The sequence below is a fragment of the Brassica oleracea genome, unplaced genomic scaffold (assembly GCF_000695525.1).
Source record: "Brassica oleracea var. oleracea cultivar TO1000 unplaced genomic scaffold, BOL UnpScaffold00285, whole genome shotgun sequence".
Classification (NCBI taxonomy): domain Eukaryota; kingdom Viridiplantae; phylum Streptophyta; class Magnoliopsida; order Brassicales; family Brassicaceae; genus Brassica; species Brassica oleracea.
Genome location: NW_013617415.1, coordinates 446,386 through 453,663, shown reverse-complemented (window position 1 = coordinate 453,663; position 7,278 = coordinate 446,386). Strand labels below are relative to the sequence as shown.

Genomic DNA, 7,278 nt, shown 5'->3' with positions numbered 1-7,278 from the left:
AAAAAAAAAAAAAAAAACCAATCACGGGCCGCCACGAGTCAGTGGGGCCCGCAAACAGTACAATGACCAAATGAAAATGTCTCTTAATTAAGAAACTTCTCTCCTCGGTTTTACAATTTTTGTGGTCCCCCCCTTAAGATCCGACCTAAGATACACCAATAATCTTGCTCTTAAAAAAAAAGTGGCAATCATTCTCAATTCAATCCGAAGCGTGGTGTTTTGGGATTAATACGAAAATTATCTCCTTTAAGATTTAACTATTCCAGAAGAAAATATGACGTTTTTATATGAAAAATCTTTAATCATCCATACGCAAAATAGACGCGTGTTAGTTTACTTTGAATCTCTACTAGTGTATCAATTTTCTACTTTTGTTTTGCTACTTCTTGTTGTTTAGAATTGTTTGCCTAGAAAGCTTAATAATACAATCTAGTGTAATAAAAAACTTATCCACCTTTGGTGAAAATTTCTATATTATTTTTGATAAAAAAATATATTTAAAATCTTTTCTATAAAATTATATATTTACTTATAATTAAACACAATTAAAGATGGGAATGGGCCGGTGGGAAACTGGAATGAGGCACATTTTAAAATTGGTATGGGATCAGAACTTGGCATGAGACGGCCTCAGAACGTGGCATGAGAAATAATAAGAGATGGATAGGGGCCGGTCTTATGTGCATGAGCAACTTATGAAAACCCAAATAGCAAACTATTTTAATGAGGTTTTTTCTTTAAAAATAAAGGTATATGGACCGATATAATCCACGTATAAGATATTATATTTAAAAAAACATATACTACATTTGATCTTACCTAAAAAGCCGAAAAAAAATTGACTTGGAAGGAGACTCGAGCTTCATGTTTATCCACTAATTTTCAGGCATTGCAGCTTGGGCGAAATAACCAAAAGGAAAATTTCGACTTAAATTTAGTAATGAGAAAAATCAAACGTAGGATCATAGATGTGGCGTAAAATCTTTAACTATCAAGCTTTAGCTCATTCTATTCACAGTATGAAGGTTCAAAGTGGAAATCAGACCACTTTATGGTTTGGTAAGTGGAATCCATTGGGCATACATGATCTCACTGGAAACAGAGGTTGTGTTGATATAGGAATTCAACTAAAGGCCATTGTCGCATCTATTTGTCATCCAAGTTGTCGGAGACAACGACATATATCAGAAACTTGTGCTCTCATAGAGCAGGTTATTGAAGTACAAAAAAAACTCTTTAACGGAAGAAGAAGATATTCCTCTTTGGAACAGAGTATTGATGTCTATAAAGAAGGTTTCAATTCAAAAACTACTTGGAACATGTTTCGATCTTCCTCACCGAGGGTCACCTGGAGACTTGTTCTAAAAATCGGGCGCCTACCCGATTACTCCACCGATTAAACGTGAAGCGGAGTGGAAGCTTAGTGAAATTGTCCAATTCAGTTACATTAGTCGCTGAGCCGCTTAGTGGGCGAGGAGTGCGTGGAAATTAAAAAAGCGTCCGCCTAATTACAAAATCGCCTGGCCCAAAATCGTTTATTCTTCGGTGAAATAAAATTTAGCCCAATTTTGATTCTTTTTCTGATATTATATAATTCTAAATTGCCTGGCCCAAACCCAAAAATCATTAACTCTCTCTCTTTACCCACTTTGTTCCCGACACGACAAATCCCCAAAATTCTCTCTGAAACCCTAACTGCAAGAAGCAAAGAAAATTTGACCAAGACACAACGTAATGCTGAAATAAAGTGTCATTCTCAATAAGTGGAATCAGCCAGTTCTGTTTTGGAATGGACTCCGCCAATGTGTTGCTCTTTTTCAGAATGGGAGAATAGATCATCGAACATTAAAAGGCAATATATTTGTTGATCACTGAAGAATAGAAGGATTGAAAGTGCAATCATTAATTTCTTTTGACTGTTCTCAAGATCAAACAATATTTTTGTTGCATCTCTTAAACGTTATTATAATACATATTTTTGTATTATATAATAGGAATTTTAACGTTAAAAACCATCAACTATGTTTGTTTTGGGTAAAAACCTCCAAACTATTATTTAACGTTAAAGCCCCCAAACTAACTTTATTTAGTGAAGTAAACCCTAATAGGTCATAATTACCAATACTACCGGTAAATTTTTAGTTTAGGAGTTTCTACATTAAGTAAACATAGTTGAGGGGTTTTACCATTAAAAATTTAAAAAAAAATCAAAATTTTATAATATTATCTAAAAATTAGTAGCTTAAATTTTCAAAATTAGCATTTTTAATTTTTTTTTTTTGTAAATATATGAGTTTGATGTGTTCTTAACATCAACATTATATATGTATAAATTAAAAATGTAAAAACCGAGAAAATATAACAAAAATTATATAAAGAATTTAGACGCAGTAAAACTTTCTTCCCTAACTTCCGGATCAGACATATTCCAAGAACACAAAATACTATGGCGGAAAAGCTTGCAAGTGGTGCGAGGAGTTCTCCTTCAGCTATGTTATATGTCGATTCAATACTTTCGGTTTGGCTTTCTGAATCGCGCGGTCCAGTTACTTAGTTCTCGCTTATGTTGTCAAAAAAAATTTACTAATTTTTAAATATTATTATAAAATTTTGATTTTTTTGTTTTTTAAATTTTTAATGGTAAAACTTCTCAACTATGTTTACTTAATGTAGAAACCCCTAAATTAAAGATTTACCGGTAGTAATGGTAATTATGACTTGCTAGGGTTTAATTCATTAAATAACGTTAGTTTGAGGGATTTTTCATTAAATACTTAGTTTGGAGGTTTTTACCCAAAACAAACTTAGTTGAGGAGTTTTAACGTTAAAAATCCTATATAATATAAGTACGATATTATATATAAAAGTATGAAAAATTCTTCCCTACTCCCCGATATTTTCCGCCCTGATGCGCTGCACAAGTAGAGCCTAGCGAGTTTCCGAACAAGGTGTAGAGTAAAGCGATCTGGTTCACACACTCCACTCCAAAGTATAGTTTTCTCGCAACTGAAGAAAGGATGATCAACTGGAATTCGACTATAAACCCGGAATGCATATTATGCAAAGCTCCCATGGAAACAAGAGATCCTTTTTTTTTCTCGTGTACTTTCTCAAGATAAGTTGGGGTGAACCTTTCAAAAGGTTTGCTTAATGGCTGTGAAATACTGGACTGACAGAATCTGTTGCACCTGGTTTCAGCAGATAGACAGCAAAAGCCAGAATGGTTTTTTCTATGGTATGTATGGCAAACAACAGCTTATACATTTTGGAGGGAAAGAAATGCAAGACGACATGGGGATATTCCGTGTACAACAGGCGGATGTAGCATAAAATTTTGGTGGGGCAAATCATGTATAAATATAAAATGTAAGACCAAAATGTAATTTTTAGTAAGAGAGAACATCTAAAATTTGGATATATTACAAAGGATGTGAAGTTTTCATGGGGGCAAGTGCCACCCTCTTATTGCACATAGATCTGCCACTGACAACAGTAGGTTTGATCAAAGTTATTGATAAACAAGTCATGAATCGCATCCTTTGTCCCAGCACAAATAAGCCCAGAATTTAGTAGCTTTTGGGTACGGAAATTAAGCATTTTACATAAAATCCCCTCTTGTAAATTGAAATGACATTTTTTATATTATCATTTATCAGTGTTGTTTTAAATAATGTTTTCTTAACACAAATAATGTTTATTGTTTTGTTTGTACCAGTTCATTAATATTGTTCTCCAGTCTATGCTTGTTACAAACTTATCCAAGACGTGCCAGTGAAAAGTATGTGTGACAACTTATTGAAACGACAGAATAATGACATTCGAACCAAATCAAATCTCAACAATCGGTAATGAAAAGATATGGGTGATAAAAAGGAGAATCGTGTACTTTAGCAAATGAATGGTATTCTGACTTTAATTTAAAAGGTATTCTAATTCTTTGGCGGTCAAACCTTTTTATATCTAAAAGAGGTGATACAGAGAGATGTAAAGTATCGTAGAAATTTTCTTAATATGGATTCTGAAGGAAAATAAATAGAACTTTAAAATTTTCTAAGTAAGTGAAAAAGTCGAGAACAATTTGCCCATCCCAGAAGGCAGAAGCATCAATTTCAAAGGACCATATTTTCACACAATGCGCGAAGATAGGATGAGAGACCACATGAATTCATGCATATACATTTTTTGCCAATATAGGTGCCATTAAATAGAAAATTACAATGCTCCCACTTTTTCTTCTACTTTAAAATTCATAAGATTTTTGCCTCCAGTATACCAAGAATGATCGAGAATATAAGCTTAATATATATACCTCTATATTTTCACAAAATATATATGGAAATTGTGTCTTGTAAACACACCTGGTTTAATCTTTCTCTAACAAAACAATTGTGACATATGTAAATCTACTTGTTGGTTTATATCATGGTGTGGAGCCATTTTGACATCATATACCGACGTACATTTTCAAACCAATATCTAAAAATATGTACACATTTATAAAACCAGCTTCTTTCATGATGAAAGGAAAATATTTATTTGACGCTGTTTCATTCCATTTCCTCCAAGTATATACTTATTGGACTATAGAGTTTTCCTATGATTTAAGCATGATCATCACACACACACATACATATATATATATATATATATATATAATATTGCATGCTCGCAATATTATTATATTTTTTAAAAAAATTGCAACAAACACATTTTTGGAAGAAATTGTTTACATCGTATGCTGACCAATGTGGTTAAGATATGCTAACAAGTGAAAATAACCTATTTGTTTTTCTCCTTTCGGGGCATAATACCATGCGTTAACGTTATTGATCCTAATTAACTTGAAAGGAAAATGCAAATTTCCTAATTGGTTCTTCTGAAACTCCACATCAAAGATCTGTGAAGCAAATGCATGCCAGTCCACAATTCAAACTAGATATGTCGAGTTTGCAATGAAATATGAGCAGTACGAACTATGAGTTGTAGCAGATTCTGCATCGTTAGGCTCTCTAATTCAAAACTAAACGCATACGAATCCTTTTGAACTCCCACTAAATATAGCGTATCGTCTTGTAATTAAGTCTCAAACCCAGACGACTCCATTAATCAGTCCATTCTCCAAGTCTACATATAGTACATTTGAAACCATTTGCTGTTAATGATATCTAACGGTTCTGTCTTCTATGCATCATCATATTCAAACTTAGTTAATGCTATTTAAAATCATATTCAAACAAACTAAAACACAGTTACTTCAAGTCGAGTGAGCCAACCACACCTATATTCGCTTGAATTCCATTGACCTAAGGAAAAATAAAAGCGTACAAAATTGTGAATGAACCGAGAAAAAAAAGAATGTTATCTTAATGACCCTAAATGGGTCCATTAAAAGGAACATATTCCGGTGATGGAGAATACAAAGTTGACCATACTTAGCCCATGCAAAAGTAAAGAGATAATTTAAGAAATCAATTGCATATATTATTCCTTCTCAGGGTTATAAAAAGGGAGTAGATGCATGTGAGGAATGAGTACAAACATATAGAGAGTAGTGAAGTGTATAATAAGGAAGAGAGGTCTAACATGGCGAACAGAGTCATGTTTAGTAGCCAAGGATGACTTGCCTGCTCTTTTTCACCTCCATGATTCAATTTTATGTACAGTTTTGGATTACTATGCTTCTAAAGAGTATAGTAATTCAAAATCTTGTTGAATCTTTGAGGGTAACAGTTTCAGGCAGTCTCCTTGGCTATCTTGACATGCTTTTTTCTTCCATGTTATACCTTCTTTCTTTGTATTTTTCGAATCCAAATAATATTTTTTTCTATAAATTTACTACGAAAATCCTTTAAACAATCTCTAACAAAGTATGTTATTAGAAAACTACCACTTTTTGCATTTATTACAAATGCATGTACGTGGTGAGTGTATGCATTCTTTAGAAGGAAATGTCAAAGGTGAATAGAAGAATCATATTTGGTAGCCAAGGATGACTTGCCTATTTCTTTGAGAAGTAAAATGGGCATGGTGTCATGTTTAAAAGTGACTGTAGGTAGTTTCACTTCTTGACTATTTTGCTTACAGAATGATATTAGGCAGTCTCCTTGGCTATCCTTATATGTTCTTCTCTCTCATCTCAGACATTTACCTTCATCCAAATAATAGAGAGTGGGAGACATACACGAAACATGTAATTTCGTGACTTTGAGATTTCTTTATGTATATGTGTACGTAAAACCCAACATGTATACACACATAGTACATATATTATATTATATGTAGTCTACACTATAATGTATAATCCATAAGGTTACTGGAATCTTGCAAGACATTGAATTTGTTTATTAGGTCAATATCATATGTGACAACTACCGAATTAGACATTAGTTTTGACTGTTCTGAAAACAACTTACGGAGAATATAGTGCACACGTCTTCTTTGAGGTAAACTTATGAAATAGTTTTCAACCGATTTTTCTAGAAGTACGTACTTATCTACATCAGATCTAGTGTAATTGTTAGTTTGTTACGTTTTTACTTGATATTTAAGATGAAAAGAAAACAGTTTTTTGCTCTAGTGGTAAAAAAAAAAGTGTATAGTAGACACTCCGTCATTCGGGTTCAATTTTCGTTGCAAGAGATTATTTACATTATTTAGGTTTTCAATACAGAGATGGAACCACTTTTTTTACTGCAAAAAAAACATTTTCATATTTGTACTTTTGTATATATTACACCATAAATAGCAAGATTCGCCTAATTATTATATTCCCTCCATTTCAATTTAATTGCTGTATAGTAAAATTTTTGTTTCAAAATAATTTTTTTTTTAGAATTTCATTGCAAAATTTATTAAAATTATTCTCTAATTTATTTTCGTACTGGTTGCCGAATTGAGATATATTCCGGACAGAGACCATGTTGCAAATATTGTTGTGATATATAAATAGGAACGCGCAGGTCTGCATGAAATGACCAAGTCGCACGTTCGATCATGAACCAAAAGGAAACTTATAATCAAATCGTATAACTTAATATAATTGATACAAATTTGTTTGTCGATATAAAAACATTAAAAATATACATTTCATTTTTGGCAATCTAAATATTCATATGTTTTAGTTTATAAGTTATAACTTGTCCATATGTTTTTGTCCATTCCATATATACAGAGGAGTAGAGGACAAGAAGCTCCCGTGACTTGGTGGTAAAAGAGGTAAAGGAGGTACAGATGTACTGTCCGCCACCCGGGTTCGAGCCTTGGCCACAACGGATTTAA

General features: G+C 32.7%; 1 protein-coding gene across 1 annotated transcript in view; it reads left to right on the top strand.

Annotated features, from left to right (window-relative positions):
* Positions 1-6,849: 6,849 nt before the first annotated feature.
* LOC106319593 overlaps positions 6,850-7,278 on the top strand; it is a 2,404-nt gene continuing 1,975 nt past the window's right edge. The window contains exon 1 of the mRNA XM_013757975.1: positions 6,850-7,200. The gene's annotated coding sequence lies outside the window, so the exon portion shown is untranslated. The remainder of the gene's footprint in view (positions 7,201-7,278) is intronic.